Consider the following 25,631-nt stretch of genomic DNA (forward strand, 5'->3'; position numbering starts at 1 on the left):
AGGGAGTATTGTTTTGGTGATTTGGCTGAACACATGACCTCATTTTGGTTGGTTGTTTCTTTCTTTTTTTTTTTTTTAAATAACAGCTTGAACTTAGAAATATGTCATAAGTGTTTCCCCATGTCAAGCAATGTAGATCTACAAAATTATTTATATTTTTGTACTGTATTCCATTCCATTTTATGAATGTTCCATAACATTTTAAACTAGTGTTATGTATAAATCCTTTCCAGTTTTTAGAGTTTATAAATAACCCTGTAGTGGCTGTTGTCATAGATATATCTTATCTTATTTGTCCAATTATTCCCTTTAGGAGGTAGGGTTGTTGAATCAAGAGAATGTACAGTTTTTTTAAAGTCTGCAACATACTACCTAATTATTTCTCAGAAAGGTCATCCAGATTCACCTTCCTGATAGCTTTCTATGCTTGTGCCCACTTCCCCACACCTGTGCCAGCATGAGGTCCAGAAGTCCATCTATATATACTAGTCTTATTTTCAGTGGTACAGGTCAATGATTTTTATTTTATTTTTTAAACAATTATTTACTTTTAAAGAATATTTGTTTTTTATTTTTTAAAGATTTTATTTATTTATTTTTAGAGAGTGAAGGGAGGGAGATAGAGAGAGAGAGAGAAACATCAATGTGCGGTTCCTGGGGGTTATGGCCTGCAACCCAGGCATGTACCCTGGCTAGGAATCGAAACTGTGACACTTTGGGAATATTTGTTTTTTAAATATTTTAACTAAAATAAATATTTATAAATACTTTTATTTTTAAAGATATTTATTTTAAAAATATTTATTTATTTTAAAAATATTTATTTATTTTTTAGGGAGAGAGAAAGGGAGGGAGAAAGAGAGAGAGAGAAACATCAATCAATTGGGGACCAACTCCACAACCCAGGCATGTGCTCTGACAGAGAAATGAACCAGCCACCTTCACTTTGTAGGATGATGCCCAACCAACTGAGCCACACCAGTGAGAGCCAAGTCAATGTATTTTATAAAGGGGGTTTGGGAACATTTGGGAAAGAGACTCCCAGGCAGGTTAAGGAAGAGAAATGAACATGGGAACTGGTGTAGTCACTCCCAGGTTGAAGGACTGACAGTGATAGTCGATTGTTTTGTTGAAGTTCACAAAGTGCCTTTACACACTGAAGCTGGCATCATTATCCTTATTATTATTATTGTTGTTCCTGCTATTTTTTAAAGATTTTATTTATTTATTTTAAGTAGAAGGCAAGGGAGGGAGAAAGAGAGGAAGAGAAACATTGATGTGAAAGAGAAACATTGATTGGTTGTCTCTCACATGGGCCCTGACTGAAATGAAACTGGCAGCCTTTCTCTTTGCCACACTGGTCAGGGCTTTTCCTGCTATTTTTATCCTCAAAACACAAATGGGAAAAAAATTAAAGTAACACAGAGAATCAAAGTTTACCAATTATCTAAAATAAAATACTCAGCAGGTGACGAAGTAAGAACTTAACCTATATTCTGACTCCTGTTCTAGTGCTTTTTCCAATTAAACTGCCTTTTTTTTTTTTTGGTCATTTTATTTGTTTATTTTGTGCATTGACTCTTAGCTTGTTAGGGACAGTAAATGGGACTCAGTGTCTAGTCCTGTTGCCTGAGCCTGCTAACCTACAACCATATGTGAGTTCATCTCCATTCATGTCATCCAGCCTGATGGCCAAATGCCAAGTGACAAGACCATTGGTAGAGGAGATGACTCCTTCAACACTTTCTTCAGTGAGACAGCCTCTGGCAAGCACGTGGAGGAACTGGTTCTGGGTCCATCTCCCTTGTGATGGAACGTCTCTCTGTCAGTGATGGCAAAAAATCCAAGCTGGAGTTGTCCATTTACCAAGCACCCCAGGTTTCCACAGCTGTAGTGGAGCTCTACAACTCCATCCTCACCACCCACACCACCCAGGAGTACTCTGATTGTGCCTTCATGGTTGACAATGAGGCCATCTACAACATTTCTAGAAGAAACCTCGATACTGACAGTCCAACCTATACTACCCTTCACCGCCTAATAAGCCAGATTGTGTCCTTTATCACTGCTTCCCTCAGGTTTGATGGAGCCCTGAATATTGATCTGATTGAATTCCAGACCAACCTGGTGCCCTATCCCTGCATCCACTTCCTCTGGCCACATATTCCATTTTCATCTCTGCTGAGAAAGCCCACCATCTGCTTTCTGTAGCAGAGATCAGCCAACCAGATGGTGAAATGTGACTCTTGCCATGGTAACTAGATACATCATGGCTTGCTGCCCGTTGTACCATTGTGACATGGTTCCCAAGGATGCTGCCATTGCCACCATCAAGACTAAGTGTAGTATCTAAGTGTAGTATCTAAGTGTAGTACTAAGTGTAGTAATCATGGCTTCAAAGTTGTCATGAATTACCAGCCTTCCACTGCGGTACCTGGTGGAGAACTGGCCAAAGTACAGCAAGCTATGTATGTCCTGAGCAACACCACAGCTATTGCTGAGGCCTAGGCTCACCTAGCCTTGTATATGCCAAGCATACCTTTGTCTACTGGTACATGGATGATGACATGGAGGAAAGAGAGTTTTCAGAAGCCCCTGAGGACATGGCTGCCCTTGAGAAAGATTATGAGGAGGTTGGTGTGGATTGTCTTGTAAGAGAGGATGAGGAAGAAGGAGAGGAATACTAGTTACCATTCCTTTCAGCCCTGCAACATGTCATACTCAGAACTTCAGGTTCAACAGCTGCTTTCTGGTTAGATTTTCTTTGCTTTTACCTGTGATCATGTCTGTCTTTTTTATGTATACCTATTAGATTTTCCCCTCATGTTTCAAAGTAAGACATTGTGAAGGAAAAAAAAAAAACTAATTAAGAAACATACCAACCAGGAGCTCTTTAGCTCCTGATGTTTTAAAAAATGAAAGTTTTATGAGATAATTAAAAATTTAAATGCTCCCCATTTAATATTAAGAATGTAATGTTTTTTAAATGTAGGTGTAATAATGGTATTGTCATATTTTTAAAAAAATCTTGTTTTAGGAATACTGAAAAATGTATGGATGGAATGATATTATTTCTGGAATTTGCTTCAAACCATCTGGGATGGAAGAGTAGGTGGGGCATAAACAGAACAAGACCTGCTCCTAGTTGAGCACTATTGAAGCTGGATGGGATCCTGGGGGAGTCATAGCACTGTTCTGTCTACTTTTGCATATATTCAAAAATTCCCATGATAAAAACTTTCTAAAAATCAGTATTTAAATATTAAGTAGGTAAAAGAACACTGATCATTTATTCAACATAGTTTAAGATGTTTTTTTAAGAAATTAGAACAACTGAGTCCTGGACAGGTGAGTAAGATGGTTGAAATGTCAACTTCTGCACCAAGGAGTTGCAGGTTTGATTCCCAGTCAGGGCATGTATGGGAAGCAGGCAATCAAAGTTTTTCTCTCACATCGATGTTTCTCTCTCTCTCTCCCTTCCTCGCTCCCTAAAACAAAACAAAACAAAACATATCCTCGGGTGCGGATTTAAAAAATTAGAGCCTGCCAACTTCTGGCAAGATGGAGGCATAGGTGGATGCACCATACCTCCACGCACAACCAAGATTAGAACAACAACAATTTAGAGCTAGAATAACACCCAGAACTGACAGAGAATTTATCTGAATGGAAGTCGGACAGCCAAGAAGTTGAAGTAGACCCGTTCATCCAGACCGGTAGGAGGAGCGGAGCCAGGCGGGCGTGGGTTGGCAGCGGCTCACGGTGATCGGGGAGAACTCAGCATGAACTCGGCGTGAACTCGGCGCGTAAGCCATCGGGGCACGCAAGCCATCGGGGCGCGCAAGATCACGGCGGTGGACCCTGAGTACGCAAGCAGCGGCTGGCGGACCCAGTGAAACAGCGATTGTGGACCAGGGCAGAGTGCGCAAACCAGGATCCCAGAGAAGGGACTGTGATCCCAGGAGAACGGAACTACTGCCATTGTTCCCTCCCGCCCCTGCAGCCATCCCCACATACAATGTCACGATCTAGCGACTGGGGTGCCCAGCCCAGGTAAACACCTAAGGGACACCCCTCCCTCCACCCCTCACCGTAACAAGAGCGACCAGACAGGGGGAAAAAAAAAAGAAGAGACAGAGACATGTCTCCAACAGAAGAACAGATCAGTCCCCCAGGACTCATCCTTTTGAGCGACCAAGAAATAGCCAATCTATCAGATGTACAGTTCAAAACACTGGTTATCAGGAAGCTCACAGAATTGGTTGATTTTGGGTGCAAATTAGATGAAAAAATGCAGGTTACCATAAAAGAGATGAAGGAAGATGCACGGAGAGCCAATAGCGATGGGAAATAAACTGGGTCTCAAAACAATAGAGTGGACCAGAAAGAAGCAAAAAACAACCAAGCAGGAAAACATGATGAAATAAGAATTCAAAAAAATGAGGAGAAGCTTAGGAGCCTCCAAGAATCTTTAAATGTTCCAACATCCGAATTATAGGGGTACCAGAAGAAGAGGAAGAGCAACAGTGGAAGAGTTATTTGAACAAATTATAAAGGGGAACTTTCCTAATCTTGCAAAGGGAATAGACTTCAAAAAAATCCAGGAAGCACAGAGAACCCCAAAGAAGTTGGACCCAAAAAGAAACACACCAAGGCACATCATAATTACATTAGCCAAGGTAAAAATGAAAGAGAAAATCCTAGAAGCAGCAACAGATAAGGGGACAGTAACCTACAAAGGAGTTCCCATTAGACTGTCAGCTGATTTCTCCAAAGAGACCTTACAGGCAAGAAGGGGCTGGAAAGAAATATTCCAAGTCATGAAAGACAAGGACCTACATCCCAGATTGCTCTATCCAGCAAAGCTCTCATTTAGAATGGAAGGGCAGATAAAGTGCTTCACAGATAAGGTCAAGTTAAAGGAGTTCATCATCACCAAGCCCTTATTTTATGAAATGTTAAAGGGACTTATCTAAGAAAAAGAACATAAAAAACATGTATAGTAAAATGATAGCAAACTCACAATTATGAACAACCACACCTAAAGCAAAACCAAAAGAAACTAAGCAAACAACTAGAACAGGAACAGGAACAGAACCACAGAAATGGAGATCACATGGAGGGTTAGCAACAGGGGAGTGGGAGGAGGAAAGAGGGGGAAAAGGTACAGAGGATAAGTAGCATAGAATGTAGGTTGAAAATAGATAGGAGGAGGGTAAGAATAGTATGGGTAATGTAGAAGCTAAAGAACTCATAAGTATGACACATGGACATGAACTAAAGGGGGGATATGGGTGGGAGATGGTGTACAGGGTGGAGGGGAGTGAAGGGGGGAAAATGGGACAACTGTAATAGCATAATCAATAAAATATATTTAAAAAATAAAATAAAAATTAAAAAAAAAATTAGAGCCCTGGCTGGTGTAGCTCATTAGATTGAGTGTGGGCTGTAAACCAAAGGGTTGCCAGTTGGATTCCCAGTCAGGGCACATGCCTGGGTTGTGGGCCAGGTCCCCAGTGGGGGCCATGTGAGAGGCAACCACACATTGATGTTTCTCTCTCTCTCTTTCTCCCTCCCTCCCTTCCCCTCTCTCTAGAAGTAAATAAATAAGATCTTTAAAAATATATAGAGGCAACTGAAATGCAAGTAAACTAATATTTTTGGTGCACTCTGGAATATACTCCTGCTACAAATATGTTTTATATGAAAAATGTAACTTTTAGTTCAGTTAAAACATTACAAAGTTATTTACATGTCCATTAGAAGGAAAGTATACTCTCCTTCTCTCTCAATTCCTCCTTCTTGTGTATTTTTCATAGGCATTTTCTGGTCTCATATAAATGTTTAGATATTACTGCTTGCAAAAACAATGTATGGAGACTTTTCCACATCAGTTAAAGTTATCTTATTCTTCTAACAACTGTACGCAATTTCATTCATGGATATAACATTTTAAACCAGTCCCTAAAAATGGACACTTAGGTGATCTCTGACTTTTGCTACTTTTAAAAATGTTGTAAAACATATCTATAGGATACATTCCTAGAAATGGAATACTGTGATACAACCCCATGTTATTGTAAATATGTATATGTGTGTTCTGTGTGTATGTACATGGATAGTATTTTGACAAATGAGTATAAACTCATTCTTTCTAGTTCCTTTTTACCTCACACCCTTTCCACCATAAAATCTGGACCCTGAGAAATGCTTACCACCCTCCAGAGGGCTACAACACAGAGTAAGAAATGAGTCATAAAAAATAGAATCTTGATTCTCATGACAGAGACAGAAGCTTTGAGAGGAAATACTTTTTAAAAAAGATTTTATTTATTTTTAGACAGAGGGGAATGGAGGGAGAAAGAGAGGGAGAGAAATATCAATGTGTGGTTGCCTCTTGCACACCCCACCACTGGGGATTTGGCCCACAACCCAGGCATGTGCCCTGACTGGGAATCAAACCAGCAACCCTTTGGTTCGCAGGCCAGCTCTCAATCCACTGAGCCACACCAGCTAGGGCAGGAAATACTTTTTGAGTTACCAAAACCTAGTCTGAATGCCAAACTGTCAAATTTTATACCATAAACAATTGATTCAGGAAAATTTCATGATGATGGAGAGCATCATTATGATGCTCTAAGAGCACATTGTTCTACCCAAGAGGAGATTTAAAGTCACTGGGAAGGATGAAGAATTTCAAGGAGCCCTGGCTTATGTGGCTCAGTGGACTGAGTGATGGACTATGAAGCAAAGGGTTGCCAGTTCTATTCCCAGTTAGTGCACATGCTGGGTTGTGGGCCAGGTCCCAGTAGGGGACGCATGAGAGGCAACCATACATTGATGTTTGTCTCCCTTCCTTTCTCCCTCCTTTCCCCTCTCTCTCTAAAAATAAATTAAAGCTTTAAAAATAAACAAGAACTTCAGGGTAGAATGAGAGCCATGGAATTATAGACTGATGGTATCTCTGAAAACCAACCTGGCTCAGCCTGGAAAAGACTGAGGAATCAAATAGCTCAAGGATACAAAAGGCCCTCTGAAGAGCCCTGAGCCCTGCAAGGCAAGAGTTGTATGGCAGGCTGGCTGGGTAAGTCTCCTGGGAAAGTGGCATAAGCACAACCTCATGCAGTCCTGAGTGATGGAAGTGGTGGAGAGAAGGGGACCAGAAAGACTCAGAAAACACTGAAATTTTCCCATAATATCCAGCCATAATATCCAAAAATAATAATTCTTACAACTCAATAGTAAAAAAGTCAAACAATCAAACTAAAACATGGATAAGATCTAAAAAGACAATTTTCCAAAGAAGATATACAGATGGCCAACAGGTGTGTGAAAAAATGCTGAACATCATTAGCGGTGAGGGAAATGCAAATCACACCCTATATGCCTATATGAGACAATACCTCACACCAGTCAGAATGGCTATTATCAAAAAGACATGAAATGACAAGTGTTGAGGAGGTTGTGGAGAAAAGTTCAGCCTTGTGGACTGTTGGTTAAAATTTGCACTGGCACAGCCACTAAGGAAAATAGTATGAAAGATCCTCATAAAATTAAGAATAGATCTATCATGTGACCTAGTAATCCTTCTTCTGGGTATTTATATAACAGAAAGAAAAAAAAAATGACTTCTGGCCCAGATGGAGGCGTAGGTAGAACACTGTGCTTCCTCGCACAACCAAAATAAGGACAACAATTTAGAAACAAAATAACAACCAGAACTGACAGAAAATTGAACTGTATGGAAGTCCGACAACCAAGGAGTTAAAATAGACACATTCATCCAGACTGGTAGAAAGGGCAGAGTTGGGTGACTGGGTGGAAAAAGGTCGTGGAACCAAAAGCGGTGGCACTGGGCATGCAAGGCACCCCAGGCGCGCAAGATGGCAATGGGTGGACCCTGGGCACGCAGGTGGCAGCTGGCAGACCCCAGGCATGGGTTGGCAATGGTGAAACCCAGCGAGCTGGCAACTGTGAAGTGAGGCACTGTGCACGAGGCGGCTGGCTAGCCAGGAGGTCCCACATTTGCATGCAGATAAACCACGTGAAACTGGGGGAGCGAGACAGACCTTGCAACCCAGGGTCCCAGTGCTGGGAAATAAAGCCTCAAACACTGATGGAAAACACCTGTGGGGATTGAGGCTCAAGGAGAGACTCCCAGACTTACAGGACAGTTCATTGGAGAGGCCCACAGGATCCTAGAACATACACAAGCCCACCCACATGGGAATCGGCACCAGAAAGGCCCAGTCTGCTTGGGGGAAGTGGCAGAAGGGACTAAAATCCAAGAGAGAGTGGAGCAAGCACCATTGTTCCCTCTTGGACCCCACCCCCACATACAGCATCACAACCGAGCAACTGGGTTGACCCACCCTGGTGAACACCTAAGGCTCCGCCACTCACTATGTAACAGGTGTGTCAAGACAAAAAAAGAAAAATGGCCTAAACAGAAGAGCAGATCAAAGCTCCGGAACAAATACAACTTAAGCCACAAAGAGATAGCCAACCTATCAGATGCACCGTTCACAGCACTGGTGATCAGGATGTTCACAGAATTGGTTGAACTTGGTCACAAATTAGATGGAAAAATGAAGGCTATGCTAAGTGAAATTAGGGAAAATGCACAGGGAACCAATAGTGATGGGAAGAAAACTGGGACTCCAATCAATGGAGTGCACCAGAAGGAAGAAAGAAACAACCAAACAGAAAAGAATGGAGAAATAAGAATTCAAAAAAATGAGGAGAGGCTTAGGAACCTCAAGGACATCTTTAAACATTCCAACATCCAAATTATCGGGGTGCCAGAAGGAGAAGAGGAAGAGCAACAAGTGGAAAAGGTATTCGAATGAATAATAAAAGAGAACTTCCCCAATCTGGCAAAGGAAATAGACTTCCAGGAAGTCCAGGAAGCTCAGAGAGTCCCAAAAAAGTTGGATGCAAGGAAGAACACGCCAAGGCACATCATAATTACATTAGGCAAGGTAAAAATGAAGGAGAGAATCCTAGAAGCAGCAAGAGATAAGGAGACAATAACCTACAAAGGGGTTCCCATTAGACTGTCAGCTGATTTCTCAAAAGAGATCTTGCAGGCAAGAAGGGGCTCGAAAGAAGTATTCCAAGTCATGAAAGGCAAGGACCTACATCCAATATTGCTCTATCCAGCAAAATTTTCATTTAGATTGGAAGGGCAGATCAAGTGCTTCTCAGATAAGGTCAAGTTAAAGGAGTTCATCATCACCAAGCCCTTATTATATGAAATGTTAAAGGGACTTATCTAAGAAAAAGAACATAAAAAACATGTATAGTAAAAGGACAGCAAACTCACAATTATTAACAACCACACCTAAAATAAAAACAAACTAAGGAAACAACTAGAACAGGAACAGGAACAGAACCACAGAAATGGAGATCACATGGAGGATTAGCAACAGGGGAGTGGGAGGAGGAGAGAGGGGGAAAAGGTACAAAGAATAAGTAGCATAGATGGTAGGTAGAAAATAGACAGAGAGGAGGGCAAGAATAGTATGGGAAATGTAGAAGCTGAAGAACTTAAGACACATGGACATGAAGTAAATGGGGAAAATGTAGGTGGGAGACGGTATTCAGGGTGGAGGGGAATGAAGGGGGGAAAATGGGACAACTGTAATAGTATAATAAATAAGATATATTTTTTAAAAGAAATAAAAACACTAATTTGAAAAGGTATCTGTGCCCTCATGTTCACTGTAGCATTATTTACAATAGTGAGGCTATGGAAGCAACCTAAGTGTTCATCAAAGGATGAATGGATAAAGAAAATGTAGTGTACAAATACATTGGAATATTATTCAGCCATTAAAAATGAATGGATTTTTTTGTTTTGTTCATTGGGTTCCACTTAAAGGTGAGATCATATGGTATTTGTCTTTCACTGCCTAGTTTATTTCACTTGACATAATGCTCTTCAGATCCACCTATGCTGTTACAAAGGGTAGGAGCTCCTTCTTTCTTTCTGCTGCGTAGAATTCCATTGTGTAATGCACCATACTTTTTTGATCCATTCACTTACTGATGGGCACTTAGGTTGCTTCCAGCACTTAGCTATTGTAAATTGGGCTGCTATTAAAAAAATGAATGAATTTTGTCCTTTTTTACAGCATGAATGGACCTTATAGGCATTATACTAAGTGAAATAAGCTGTAGAGAATAAAAACTATTATATGATCCTGCCCTGGTTGGTGTGGCTCAGTGGACTGAGTGATGGACTTTGAACTGAAAGGTCACCAGTTCGATTCCCAGTCAGGGCACATGTGTGGGTCACAACCAGGTCCCCCATTGGGGACCTGTGAGAGGCAACCTATCGATGTATCTCTCAGACATTAATGTTTCTCTCCCTCTCTTTTTCCTTCCCTTCCTCCTCTCTAAAAAAAAGTAAATAAATAAAATCTTAGGAAAATAATATTATATGATCCTTCTTTTTTGTATAATCCTTCTTATATGTGGAATCTAATAAAGAAAAAAAACCCCACAAGCTCATACATACAGAGAACAGATTGGTGGTTGCCAGAGATGAGAAATGGAAGAAAGACAGCAAAGGATAATTAAAAATAATAATTATGCCCGCAATTAATTTAGTTAAGTATTAATATGCATCAATTAATATGCATATATGTATATTTGAATACGCACACACACACAAACACTTGCAGGTAAAAGATCCAACCATTCTACAAACTAACACATGCAAAAAAAAAAAAAACAGCGTTGGTGAGAATCTGGGGAACTTGAAACCCTTGTGCATGATTAATGGGAATGCAAAATGGTACAGCCACTGTGGAAAAGGGTGTGGTGGTTTGTCAAATCTCATTTTTGTATTATCTGGATTTAGACAGGGAATTCATAGACTAAGGATCTGAAAAATGCAATGCTCAGCATTTTCTATAACTGCCATGTCACTGGACTTCCTGTTTGGGGCACAATGCCCCTTCCACAGAACAGCTTTTTCCTACTGGATGAGCCTCATCATGCTTAAAGGTAGGGAATTCCAGGACTACTAGTCAAGATACAGGTGTAGGTAGACATGCTTCACCTCCTCAAACAACCACACAGATAATTACAACTAAATCTCAAAACTAATAACACCAGAACTGTCAGAAAATTGAACTGTGTGGGAATCTGACAACCAAGATTTAAAGAAGCCACATTAATCCAGATGGTTAGGAGGGGCAGAGACACAGAGATGGCAGCTGCGGTGGAATGGGCACAGGCAGTCCCACATTCATGTGTGGTAGCTAAAAATTGGGAGGGATACCTTCGGAGCAAGTGAACCTAGCCCTAGGTCAGACTGCATAACCCAGGGTTCCAGTGCTGGGAAGATAAATCCCCATAACATCTGGCTGCAAAAATCAGTGGAGGTTGGGGTGGCAGAAGAAACTGCCAGATTTTCAGGAAACTGCCTTTAAAGGGCCCACATGGTCTTAAAACGTACACAAACCCACCCACTCTGAAATACAGCACTAGGGAAACAGATGGAAGGGTCAGTCACATACAGAGAGTAGGTGCAGTGACTGGAAATGGGGCAAGTGCTGGGAAAATCCCCAGAAGCCAGGCAGTGGCACAGTCCCCTCTCCAAGCCATCACCCCACACAGAGCCACAAAGCAGTGAAGCAGGTTGCCTCACCCTGGAGATTACCTAAGTCTCCAACCCACTCAATTTACAGAGAGTCAAACCAGCTCTACCTAATACACAGAAACAAACACAGGGAGGCTGAAAAATTGAGGAGACAAAGAAATATGGCACAAATGAAAGAACAGAACAAGAGCCCAGAAAATGAATTAAACAAAATGGAGATAGCCAACCTGTTAGATGCAGAGTTCAAAATACTGGTGATCAGGATGCTCAAAGAACTGAGTATGGCAACAACATAAAGGAAGAAATTAAGATTACACAAAGTGAATTAATGAAAAATTTATTTTCTTAACAAGGAACCGACAGTCAAGGGAGGAAATCCAGGATTTACATCAATGATTTGGAACATAAAGAAGAAAAAAACATTCAGCCAGAACAGAAAGAAGAAACAAGAATTCAAAAAAATGAGGATAGCATAAGAAGACTGTTTCTGTTCTGCTTGTTCATTTATTTTGATTTTTAGATTCCTCATATAAGTGAAATCATATGGCATTTGTCTTTCTCTGTTTGGCCTGTTTCATTCAGCATAGTTCCTTCTAGGTTCATGCATGTTTTTGCAGATGGCAAGACTTCATTCTGCTTTATGGCTGAGTCATATTCCATTGTATATATACACCACTTCTTCTTTATCCATTCATCTATTGATGGACACTTAGGTGGCTTCCATACCTTGGCTATTGTAAATAATGCTGAAATGAACATATGGTGCATATGTCTTTTCAATTTAGTGTTTTAGGCTTCTTTGGATAAATACCAAGAGTAGAATGTCTGGGTCCTTCTTCGTCTCTTATTAAGTTTTTGTTCTAAAGTCTATTTTGTCTGGTATAAGTATTGCTACCCCACCTTTTCTCATTTCCATTTTCATGAAATATCTTTTTCCATCCCTTTACTTTCAGCCTGTGTTTTTTTTTTATCTGAAATGAGTCTCTTGTAGACAGCATATGTAAGTATTTTGTTTTATTACCATTCAGCCACCGTAGGTCTTTTGATTGGAGCATTTAATCCATTTGCATTTAAAGTAATTGTGGATGGATGTGTACATACTGTCATATTAGTATTCATATTTTTATTCTCCTCTCCCTCTTACCCCCCTCCCCCCGTTCTTCTTCAAGACCCTTGCCCTGGCCAAGTAGCTCAGTTGGTAGAGCTTTGTCCTGATATACCAAGGTTGTGAATCCAATCCCCAGTCAGGGCACATGTGAGAATCAACCAATGAATGCATAAATAAGTGGAACAACAGATTGCTGTTTCTCTCTTTTTCCCTCTTTCTGTCTATAAAATCGATTTTTAAAAAGATTCTCTGTGTTTAAGGTTTACCATTATAATTATGATGTGTCTTGGTGAAGTGTGCTCACCTGCCCGCAGTGAGCATGGAATGCTGCAGATGGCTCGTCAAAACACGAGAAAAAACATACAGAGCGACAACTAGGTCCTGTGGGGAAATAGGAACAGAAGGGCCATTCTCTCTAGTTGGGAGAGAGCCATAGCCACTCTCTCTAGTGGAGAGCATGCCGTATCTATTCCCAAACAGATTTTTATTGAGAATACAGACTTAGTTTGTGGATTCACAGTCTGGCAGAAAAGATCAAAAGAAGTAGGTGACTTACAAAGGTGCAGACAGAACTCCTACTGTGATTCTGGGCAGAGATTGGAGTTTTATCATATGAAAGGACTACAGGTTCCAAAGGTTTCCTGTCTGTGCCTTTCCTGTCTGTTATTAACTTAATAACATCCTCCAGCAAACAGATCTCACAGGATCTTGCATATTCTATGTCCCAGGCCTGATTACCCTGAGGGTCTGCCATTTCTGGTCTGGGCCGCCCCTGCAGGCCTGAGTTAACAGAGAAGACAAAGGCAGCCAGGAGACTTGGATTTCTCACAAGGACTCAGGCTTTGACAAAGCTGAGGGGGCAGGGGTTGATGTCTATCACCCCTTCATTTCCACAGCCCCATGAGTCTCTTCCCTTAGGGCATTGCCATGTGATCCCGCCTGTCTTAGATTCATTCTCTTTCTTAGAGAATTGTTACCTGTCTTTGACTGCCGATCATGCAAGGGAGCCAGGCATTAGAACAGGCAGCGTTCATGCCAGGTAAATAAGTTTTGTCTCTTTAGTGGCTTCTGGTCTGGAGCTCTTTCACTCAGCCTAAATCACGGGGGGTTACAGCTTCCTGAAACCAGGCAGGGTGGTCCCCAGCATCTTGGTGTGGGCCTTTTTTGGTTGTGTTGTTTGGGACTCTCTGTACTTGCTGGGCTTGTATGCCTATTTTCATTACCAGGTTAGGGAAGTAGTCCATCATTATTTTTTTCATATAGGTTTTCAATTCCTTGTTCTTTGTCTTCTCCTTCTGGCACCCCAATAATGTGAGCATTGGTACACTTGAAGTAGTCCCAGAGGCTCCTTAAACTATCCTCATTTTGGATTCTATTTTTTTAAAGATTTTATTTCTTTTTAGAGAGAGGGGAAGGGAGAGAGAAAGAATGGGAGAGAAACATCAGTGTGCGGTTGCCCTTTGTGTGCTTCTTACTAAGGATCTGGCCTGCAACCCAGGCATGTGCCCTGAGGGAAAATTGAACCTGTGACCCTTTGGCTTGCAGCCTGGTGCTCAATCCACTGAGCCATACTAGCCAGGCTAGATGTTTGTTTTTGTTGTTGTTGTTGTTGTTGTTGTTTTGTGTTGTTTTGTTTTGTTTTGTTTGCTGTTCTGACTGGGTGTTTTCTACTTCCTTATCCTGCAAAGTGCTGATTGATTCTCTGCTTCACCTACTTTATTGTTGATTCCCTGTAATGTATTCTTCATTTCAGTTAATGTATTCTTTATGACTTGTTCCTTTTTATGTTTTCTTTCTGTATTGTTGTGTTTTCTAACTTTTTGTTGAAGTTCTCTCTACATTCATCTACTCTTCCACTAAGGTCATTCAGCATACTTATCACCACTGTTTTGAACTCTGCATCTGGTAAGTTGCTTGTCTCCATTTTGTTTCATTCTTTTTCTGGAGTTTTGTTCTGTTCTTTCATTTGGGATGTTTGTCTCCTCACTTTGGCTGTTCCTGTGTTTGTTTCTATGTATTAGGTAGAGCTGCTATGTCTCCCATACTTGGTAGAATGGCCTTATGTAGCAGGTGTCCTGAAGGGCCCAGTGGTACAGTCTTCTGAATCATCAGAGCTGGACACTCAGGTGTACCCGTGTGGGCTGCGTGCACTCTCCCGTTAAGTTGAGCCTTCATTGCTGTTGACATGTCAATGGGTAGGATTTACCCCCAGGCCAACATACTATGAGGACTGGCCATGATCACAGTGAAGAATCTGCTGTGCAGGGGCTGACCCCACAGAGCAGAACTTGCTTCTACAGGTTTCTGGTACCTGATAAGTTGGCCCCTTGAGTGCATCCTTTCTGGAGGTGGTTGGGTGACACTCCAGCATGGTCTGCACTGTCCACTGGGTGTTTTGGCTCTGGGGCCTCCCGGAAGGTTCAGGCCAAGGTCAGCTACCACCTGTGCCCTGCCCAGGGTCACCAACAGGAGCTACAATCTGAACTGCAGATGGTGCTATTTGTGCTGGGCTAGGAGGTATCCAGGAGAGGCTAAGCTTCAAACAAAGACTGGTTGTCACTAGTGCCGGACCTTGGGCCACTTAGCAAGGAGTACAGGGCATGCTGTGGCCAGATGCTATTTTTTCAGGGTTTGTGAACTTTTGAGAGCTTTAGGAAAGTTCACAGCATGAGCCAAGAGAGCTGTTTGTATGAAAAACCTACTGGAAAGGGCTTGGATGGGCTGACAAGTTGGGTGGGGCTGTAGGGTCTTTGGAATCAGCAGGATGGGATGAACCCTGTTTACCAGGTTGATGGACACTCAGACATGGTGCCTGCCTGCCAATTCTGGTGGGGGCAGGGCTCAGTAAAGAAACAATGGCCTCTGCCAGCATTCCTGTCTGGGAGAAAGCTGCCTCTCCAGTCTTCACACTGAAGCCAAACAATTCATTCCCTCCCTGCTTGTCCCTGTATGGCACCTTTCAAGCTGCTGTGCCAGTGTTGGAGCTCAGAGGGAGTGAGTCCTAGTAAGTCTGCGTGCAGGCTCTTTAAGAGGAAAACCTGAATACTGGGAGCCCTTGGTCTCACTTAGCCACAATCCCCATCTGTTTCCACAGCCAGAAGTTATGGGGACTTCTCTTTCCAGCACTGGAAATGTGGACTGGGGGTTCTGAAGTGGGGCTGGGACTATCCTTCATTAGAGGGGACTTCTAATGTGGTAAGTAGCTGACATACTCCTACCAATTTTTAACCACCACATGTGGGTGTGGAACTAGCCCATTCCCCGTCTCTGCCCCTCCTATCAGCCTTGAAGTGGCTTCTTCTTTATGTTGTTAGTTATAGGACTTCTGTTCAGCCACATTTCAGATGGTCTGCATGATAGTTTTTCTGTAGTATAGTTATAATTTTGTTGTGGTTGTGGTAGTAGTACTTTAAAAGGGTTATTCCATCAATTTCTTCTTGTGTGTTTTTGTTGCTTTTTTTTTTTTAAGATTTCACTTATTTATTTTTACGGAGAGGGGATAGAGAGAAAGGGAGAGGAACATCAGTGCATGGTTGCCTCTCCCATGTCCCCTGCTGAGGATCTGGCCTGCAACCCAGGCATGTGCCCTGACTGGTAATTGAACTGGCAGCCCTTTGGTTTGCAGGCTGGCACTCAATCCACTGAGCCACACTAGCCAGGGTGAAATTTACTTTTTAAAACATTACTTTTACTTTCTAATTTCTAAGAGTAAACATGTAGTCAAGAAAATGTGGAAAATACAAAAAGATGTAAATAACAATTTTTTATTAACTTTCAACAGAGGAAACTGTGGATATATTTGAATATTTCATTCCAGCATATTCATGTGCGTATGTGTACATACTTTTTTAAATGAAACACTTCATGAATTTTCATATCATCCTTGTGCAGCTCCATGCTAATCTTCTCTGTATCATTCTAGTTGCAGTGTATGTGCTGCTACAACAGGCAATGCATACATTTTTTTAATCATATAAATTATTTATTATTGTAATTAGATCTTTGCAATCAAAGTTGTCTTTTCACCATCTGTGTTTTGTTAACATGAAATGAAATTGTAGTATAAGGAAATCTGTTGCTTAAGGAACAATAATTGCACATCCAGTTTAACAGAAATAAGAGAATATTTGTCTTAAAATGGAAGATTGTTACCTAGCCTTTTGCCATGCAATTACGTTATAAAAAATTTCAATTTCAAAAGTGAAAATTATTTGTGCTATTTAAACTTTAAGGGTTAGAATGTTTAAATGCCATATCAGCTCCTTAAAAAGAAACAAAGTGATCCATAATATGTCTTCTCATGCGAGAGAGATTAGATGTACAATTAACATGAAAATCATATATCAGACTTCTGCAGTCAATTTTTCAACATACCTTATCCAGCTTTTATTCATAGTCCTAATATATAGTTTTGAAGAGACGTGGTATTTTCTCTTTGTAGTCTCACTTTCCCACATTATGGAAGTACAGTTTCACACATACGCATAACATGATGATAGACAATAAAATATAGTAATTAGATTTTAAATTTCAGTTCCTAAGTTTCCTTGTCAATACCAGTAGATAAGTATGTAGGCAGTATACTACTCAAAGAGATGCAGACAACAAAAAAATATATTTAAATGGTTTTGGAGGTGGTTGAGGGGAAACACAAGCACTAATGAGCATTACTAGAATCAGTAATGATGTTAAGCTGCCAACATCTAATTGATAATTTCAATCCTTGGCAGAAGGTTTTGTTGTTTGGACAACAAACAAAAGTTGTCCAGACCACTGGTTGCCTTAGGTTCTGGTAGAAAAATTCCTCCATTTTGAGGTTTCTTCTACTCGCCCCAAACTCACTCAAAACCAAGCCTTATTCCCCTCCCAAGCCCCCGGGTCCCAGGTTCCCCACGAGCCTGGTTACCAGCCAGGCGTAGCTGCGCAGGGTGGGGGGTGGGTGTGGTGGCGGCGGCGGCGGCAGTGGGCGTTCAGATCCTATGGACGTGACTGCTCCGCCCCAGCTCAGCTCTGCTCGCCTCCTTATCTTGAGCAGCTTGACGTCCCCAGCCAACCGCAAGCTGAGGAGTCTTGGGAGCTCTGGGGACCACGGGTTCTGGGTCCACACCCTTGCTGAAATTTGGCGCCGGCAAGAAAGAGATCTTTTGTGGCGGGGTCGGGGCAGAGAGCCGGTGCACGATCCTGGCTCTATGCTGCGAGTTCTCGAGTTCTCGCTCCGGTCCCCCTTCGAAGGGGACCCGCGGCCACTGTCGTGTGTGCATGTTTTGATAACATAATTGAATTACTTTATTTATACTTTATCCTTTTTGAAATTTAATATTGCATTAGTATAGTTTTACTAATTAAAATATCTTAATAAACATTTCCCTCATTAGAAATGTTGAATTACAAAACATCTCTGTGGCCCTGGCTGGTGTGGTTCGAGTGAACTGAGCACTGACCAATTGAATCAAAGGGTCGCCAGTTTGGTTCTGGGTCAGCTCCCCAGTGGGGATGAATACAAGAGGCAATCACACATTGGATGTTTCTCTCTTTCTCCTTCCCTTCCCCTTTCTCTAAAAAATTTATTCTTAAAATATAAAAATAATTTTTAAAAATCTGTTTCTGTATACTTATTTGACTAATAGGTTAAATAGTATACATATAGTTAGGAAGGTTATGTAATTAAATGAGAATTATTGCAGTGCCCAGTGTGTGACTGAAAATAATAGGCATAAATTTCCCTCATCCCTGTGCACATGCCTTTGTGTAGTAGCTTTACCTGCCTTTCTGACCAAAATTGAAGCCCATTTCTTCACTTCCTTGATCTTTCCACAGCCTGCTGACTTGTTTTGAGCAATCAAAAGTGGCAAATGAAGTTATGTAGCAAAAGTTTTAAAGATGCCTTGCAGCTTCTGCTTTTACTCTGTTATAACTCTAGACTGCAATTTGAAGAAGACTGGATTGCCTGTTAAAAGACACATGGCCTAGCCAAGAGCCAGCAACATCACTAGACAGGCAGGTGAAGTTATCTTAGACCATTTAATCCCAACCCTCAAAGTGAACTTAGAGATAAGTATAGATATAGGAGAAAAGCCTGTAGAGACCAGAACTGCCTACTTGAGACCAGCAAAAATAAAGAAATGTCTTAAGCTCTCTGTTTTCTAGGTGTTTGTTGTACAGCAATAACAAATAACCAATACAGCAATCATAATATTAACTCATTACCAGTAAATTTGAAAAGAGAAATATGACACGAGATTGTTTTAAACACTTGAATATTTTAAAGTTATTGTTGATTTTAATGAGAGAAGGGAAAGAGAGAGATAGAGAGCGAGAGAATCAATTTGTTGCTCCACTTATTTATGCATTCATCAGTTGCTTCTGGTACATGCCCTGATGGAAGTTAAAACCTGCAACTTTGACATATGGGGACTATGCTCTAACCACCTGACCAGGGCTTTTCCTAAACACTTTAAAATGTTAATCACTTAAGATATATTTTAGTGTCAGGTATATATAAAGGAGGGCCTTTAATTTTGATGCCACAGTGGACATCAAAACCACAAAGTCCCAGTCCAGCCAAGATGGAAGCATAGGTAGAAATGCTTCACTTCCTCACACAACCAAAAGATGATAACAACCACTTTAAAACAATAAACAACCAGTGCCAGAAAAATCAAACTGCATGGAACTCTGACAACCAAGGAGTTAAAGAAACATTCATCCAGACTGGTAGGAGGGGGCAGAGATAGGCAGCAGGGAAGGCAGAGAGGAGCCTCACAGGCAAGGAGGGGATGGCTACTGGAAAACTACAGATTCAAAACCTCTAGCGGTAAAATACTGTGGGGGCTGAGAAGACGGGAGAAACTCCCAAACTCACAGGAGAGTTTGTTGGAAAGTTGGGCTAGAGCTGAGCGAGCGAGCAGCATTGTTCCCTCTCCATAGGCAGCACCGCAACCCAGCCAAGAGGGTTGCTCTGCCCTGGTGAATACCTAAGTTTCTGCCCCCTTACAACTTAACAGGTGTGCAAGACAAAGGAATATGGCTCAAATGAAAGAACAGATCAAAACTCCAGAAAAAGGGCTAAGCAATGAGGAGACAGACAACCTATCAGATGGAGTTCAAAACACTGGTAATCAGGATGCTCACAGAAATGACTGAGCTCGGTTGCAAAATAAAGGAAGAAAGGAAGGTTACCCAAAGTGAAATGAAGGAAAATATACAGGGAACCAACAATGAAAGGAGGGAAACCAGGGACTCAAATCAACGATTTGTAGCAAATAAACAAAATTTGTAGGAAGAAATAAACATCCAACTGGAACAGAATGAAGAAACAAGAATTCAAAAAAAATGAGGAGAGGCTTTGGAACCTCTGGGATAATTTTAAGTGCTCCAACATCTGAATCATAGGGGCCCCAGAAGGAGAAGAACAAGAGCAAAAAGTTGAAAACTTATTTGAACAAATAATGAAGGAAAACTTCCCCAATCTGGAGAAGGAAATATACTTCCAGGAAGTCCAGGAATCCCAGGGTCCCAAAGCAGCCCCCAAAAAACTGGACCCAAGGAGGAACACACTAAGGCACATCATAAGTAAGTTACCCAAGATTAAAGATAAGGAATCTTAAAAGCAGCAAGAGAAAAGGAGACAGTTCCCTACAAAGGAGTGCCCATAAGACTGTCAGTTGATTTCTCAAAAGAAACCTTGCAGGCAAGAAAGGGCTGGAAAGAAGTATTCCAAGTCAAAGACAAGGATCTACATCCAGGATACTCTATCCAGCAAAGCTGTCATTTACAATGGAAGGTCATATAAAGTGCTTCCCAGATAAGGTCAAGTTAAAAGAGTTCAGCATCACCAAGATCTTATTATATGAAATGTTAAAGGGACTTTTCTAAGAAATAGAAGATCAAAAACTATGGACAATAAAATAACAACAAATTCATAATTATCAACAACTGAACCTAAAAAACAAAGACAAAAACTAAGCAAACAACTAGAACAGGAACAGAATCACAGAAATAAAGATCATATGGAGGGTTACAGTGGGGAGGGGGATGGAGAGAATTGGGGGGAAAAGGTACAGGGAATAATAAGCATAATTGGTAGGCACAAAATAGACAGGGGGAGGTTAAGAATAGTATAAACAATAGAGAAGCCAAAGAACTTATACATGCAACCTACAGACTTAAACTAATGTGGAATGAAGGCAGGTGGGCGGTGCAGGGCTGAGGGGGGATAAAGGGGAGAAAAAAATTGGGACCATTGTAATAGCATAATCAATAAAATATACTTTAAAAAAACTACAAAGTCATCTATTCACATACATTTCCTAATCCCAAAGAACTAATAAATTATTGAAGATTTTCCTCATATGGAACCTTAGATCAGGGCCAGAAGAGCCGCCCCAGGTCTTCCCAAAAAAGTACTCCATACAGGATTTCCAGTCAAGATGGTTGCTAGGGTAAACATGATCATCCTTCCACAACATCAAATTACAACTAAACTATAGAACAACTGTCAATCAGAACCATCAGAAATTGGGCTGAATTAAGTCCTATAACTATGAATTAAAGAAGAAACCACATCAAGACTGGTAGCAGGGGTGTAGGCACAGAATGGGCTGGTCTCACACACAAGTGTGGCAGATAAAAAATCAAGAGGGATATCTCAGGAGCAAAGGTCCAGCCCCACAGCCCAGGGTTCCAGTGTCAGAAAGAGAAGTCCCCCTAACTTCTGGCTATAAAACCTAGTAAGAATTGAGACTGTAGAATACAGAAACTTCTGGACTCCCTGGCAGTTCCTCTTAAAGGGCTCACACACAGACTTACTCAAACTTACTCTTTCTGTGCTCCAGGATGGGGGCAGCAGGTTGAAAGGCACCAGAAAAATACGGGGAGGAACTGAATTGTCTGGCATCAGCACAAGAACTGGGGGGTAGCTTTCTCCCAGACAGAAGTGCTGGCAGAGGTCATTGTCCCTATTCTGAGCCCTTCCGCCACAGAGCCTGCAGGCAGGAACTGTATCTGAGACTCCTTCAACCTGGCTTACATTGTTTGCTCCACCCTGGGGATTTCCTGAGGTCCGGGTCTGCCCAACTTTTGGCCCAACCCAAGCTGTTTCCAGTGGCTTTTCCATACAAATGACTTGTCTTGTCTCATGCTTCAGATTTTCCTAAATTCTTTCAAATAGGCAGCATCTAGCTTCAGCAAGCACCATACATCTTGCTAAGTTAACCCAGGCCCAGCACTAGGAGCCACTGGCCTTGTTTCACAGCTTGGCCTTGCCTGGGCACTTCCATGCCCAGCACAAGTAGCCACCATCTGCAGATCACTTTGTAGCTTATACTGTGTGACCCTGGCCAGAACACAAGGTGGTGGCTGACCTAAGACATACCAAAAGCAATCAGGTTCAACTAAAACAGGAGGGTGTATACAGTCCACATGGTGGGCACACCTCGAGTACCCAGCAATTACCTGATAGGGCAGGCTGTGCCACTGGTACCCTGACATTAGGCAACTCCACAAGTCTGGGAGACACAGTAGTTTCTACCTAATACATAGAAACAAACACAAGGAGGTACCAAAATTAGGAAACAAAGAACATGGCCCAAATGAAAGAACAGAACAAATCTCCAGGAAAAAAAAAAAAAAAAAACTAAACTAAATGGAGATAAGTAAGCTACTAGATGTAGAGTTAAAAACATTGGTTATAAGGATACTCAAGGGACTTGGTGAGACCCTCAACAACATAAAGACCAAGTCAGAAAGAAGGATACACTGCTTAAAGAAACAATTTATAGGGAATCAACAGTAGAGTGGATGAAGCTGATGATCAAATCAGTGATTTGGAATATAAGGAAGGAAAAAACAACCAATTGAGAACAGCAAGAAGAAAAATAAATAATACAAAAAATGAGGATAGTGTAAGAAGCCTCTGGGACAACTTTAAGCATACCAACATTTGCATCATGAGGGAACCAGAAGGAAAAGAGGAAGAGCAAAGAATTAGAAATTTATTTGAAAAAATAATGACAGAAAACTTCCAAACTTGGTGAAGGATATAGACATACAAGTCCAAGATGTGCAGAGTTCCAAACAAGATGAACCTGAAGAGGCCTACACCAAGACACATCATAATTAAAATGCCAAAGGTTAAAGACAAAGAGAGACTCTTAAAAGCCGTAAGAGTAAGGCAGTTAGTTACGTACATGGGGAGTTCCCATAAGACTGCCAGCTGATTTCTCTAAAGAAACTTTGTGGGTAAGGAGGGACTGTCAAGAAGTATTCAACGTGATGAAAAGCAAGGACCTGCAATGTAGATTATTCTACCAAGTGAAGCTATCATTAGAATTGAAGGGCAGTTAAAGAGCTTCCAGACAAGAAAAAGCTAAAGGAGTTCATCACCAGCAAACCAGTATTATATGAAATGTTAAATGGTCTTCTTTAAGAAGAAAAGGGAGATTAAAAATAACAATAAAATGGCAATAAACACATACCTATCAACAATTGAATCTAAGAACAAAATAGACAAACAACAGAATGGAAACAGAATCAGATACTAAGAATGTTTTGATGGTTGCCAGGTGGGAGGAATCAGGGGATGGGCAAAAAGATGAAGGGATTAAGAAGTACAAGTTGGTAGTTACAGAATAGTTATGGGGATGTAAAATATGGCATAGGAAATATAGTAGCCAAAGAATATATATGCATGTTCTATGGACATGAACAACAGTGCAGGAATTGCCAAGGGAGTGTGTGTGTGTGTGGGAGGCGGGGGTTGGTGTGGAGGAGGGCAACGGGGGGAAAATTGGGACAACTGTAATAGCATAATCAACAGAGCATAATTTTAAAAAAGTACTCCATAGAAATTGATGGTTCAATACCGCCCAAATAATTCTCATAGCTGCTTTTTAAAAAACTGAAAAAACATGCTGTCAGTATCTTGCAGTGACTGAAGGTAGCACATCTTATATAAATATGCATTAGGAATTAAGAAAGATTTATAATAAATAATTATGAAGCTATTTTATTTTTTTAAATAAAGTTTTCACGGGATCAGCAACCCATGGACAATTAACCTCTGGAATTTGCCCCCTTGCCTAAGTGCAAAATGATGTTGAATCTCCATGGCAATGATGATCAAGATGGCTCACAGTTGCTGAGTGCCTAGGATGTGGCAGACACTAAGTCAACTACTTTAGATGCATTTATTTCTTTTTTTGTCTTTGTTGGATGCATTTATTTCTCAAAAGATGTTATTTGGTATTTTATTATGATAATTTATGGATCAGGAATCTGTGACTAAGAGCAGTTAAATGATTCAAGATTAACCAGCTAGCAAATGACTAAGCTAAAGTTTAAATTTAAAGTCTATTTAACTTTACAGAGTAAACTTTTTTAACCACTAATTAATCCTTTTGGTTGACCTCTACAACGCGCTTCTTGTGTTGTTGACATTCTGCAGACTCTTGAGGAAAAGGGTGTGTTTAAAAAATATTTAATCTAATCATTCAAATGCTTAAAATAGGGGGTAAAGTGAGAGATATTTCAACTCTGTGACAAGTAAATGTAACCCCTCATTCTGTTCTACTGGCTTGAGATGGCTCTTGGAACAACCCGAGAAGTATAATACTCATATGTGTGAGTTGTAAAGAGAAAGAAGAAGGATGCATATACTTATATACTATACTTTGTGTTCAGAGCAGGGCCTAGAACATCAGGTACGTGGATTGCTGGATGATGAAAAGCTACCTTAAGTATTCTGAAATATAGCTGCAGTTTCACTGCCACAAAAATTTGGGAAATTCCATTTTGATAAGACCTTGTTATTTGGAAAGGTCCAAAATAAGCTTATATCTAAGCAACTAAACTTCCCAATAACACCAGTGAAAGGTTATTAGTTTCTTCATTTGTACAGTTCCAAGATTTTCCCTTTAATTGATTAGAGTGCCAACATGTGTCTGTATTTTTATATTATGGAGATTTTTTTGTTTTGTTTATTTTTATTTTATATACTATGGAGGTTTTGAAAAGGATTTAATAATAGAATAATAGAACTGGGCAGGACATTTAAATATCTTTTAAAAAAACAACTGAATATTGACTGCATTCAAGGTCCCATTCATTCCTGAGAAGTTAAACAATTTTTTTTAACATTGATCTGAGTCACACACACACACACAGGAGTATCTAACACGTATAGCTAAAAGCAGAGAATAAAAACCCACTCCCCTCTAGTAAGAAATACATTAGTAGTATTTGAGAAGCTCCCTGGATGCCCTTCATAAATTTTATCACCCCAGCTTACTCTCAAAGGTAACATCATCTTGAATTTTGTGTTAATCATCCTCTTGCTTCTTTTTATAGTTTTACCTGTTGTTTCTTCCCTAAACAGTATTTTTAGTTGGGGGGGGGGAGTGTGTTTCTATGTTTGAACTCTGCATAAGTTGAATCCTATTGTATGTATTTTTCTGTCACTTGCTTCTTTTATTCTACCCTTAAAAAAAGCATATTGACTCATTCATTTACTTTCAAGTATGGTATTCCATTTTATAATTATACACTTGGTAGACATTCAGATCCTGTCTAGTTATTCAAACATTATTCAACATGTTGCCTGGCACTCATGTGTTTAACAGTTTCTCTGGGTGCACAAATAGAAATGGAATAGTTGGGTCTTATCGTGTACAGACATCCAATCTTTCTTAGGTGACACCAATTTTTACAAAGTAGATGAAAGAAGCCTATAAAAATTCTCCATTATTTCTCTCCTTGCCAGCAATGGGTTGTCAGACTTTTGTATTTTGGCTAGTCTAGTAGAGTGAACTGTTAGCTCATGGGATTTAAATGTGCATTTCTATGATTATTCATGAAGTTGGGCATTTTTTCATATTTACATGTGATTTGTTTTGAGAGGCTTATATGCCTTTTGCT

At 40.6% G+C, this 25,631-nt stretch overlaps 1 non-coding gene and 1 pseudogene across 1 annotated transcript; one reads left to right on the forward strand and one right to left on the reverse strand.

Annotated features, from left to right (window-relative positions):
- Positions 1-1,782: 1,782 nt before the first annotated feature.
- Positions 1,783-2,750, forward strand: LOC114513773 (annotated as a pseudogene).
- Positions 2,751-16,565: 13,815 nt separating this feature from the next.
- On the reverse strand, positions 16,566-16,667 carry LOC114514233. The gene has a single exon (XR_003685964.1). It is a non-coding gene; the product is annotated as a U6 spliceosomal RNA (small nuclear RNA).
- Positions 16,668-25,631: the final 8,964 nt, after the last annotated feature.

This window comes from Phyllostomus discolor, chromosome 2, assembly GCF_004126475.2.
Source record: "Phyllostomus discolor isolate MPI-MPIP mPhyDis1 chromosome 2, mPhyDis1.pri.v3, whole genome shotgun sequence".
NCBI classification, from domain to species: Eukaryota; Metazoa; Chordata; class Mammalia; order Chiroptera; family Phyllostomidae; genus Phyllostomus; species Phyllostomus discolor.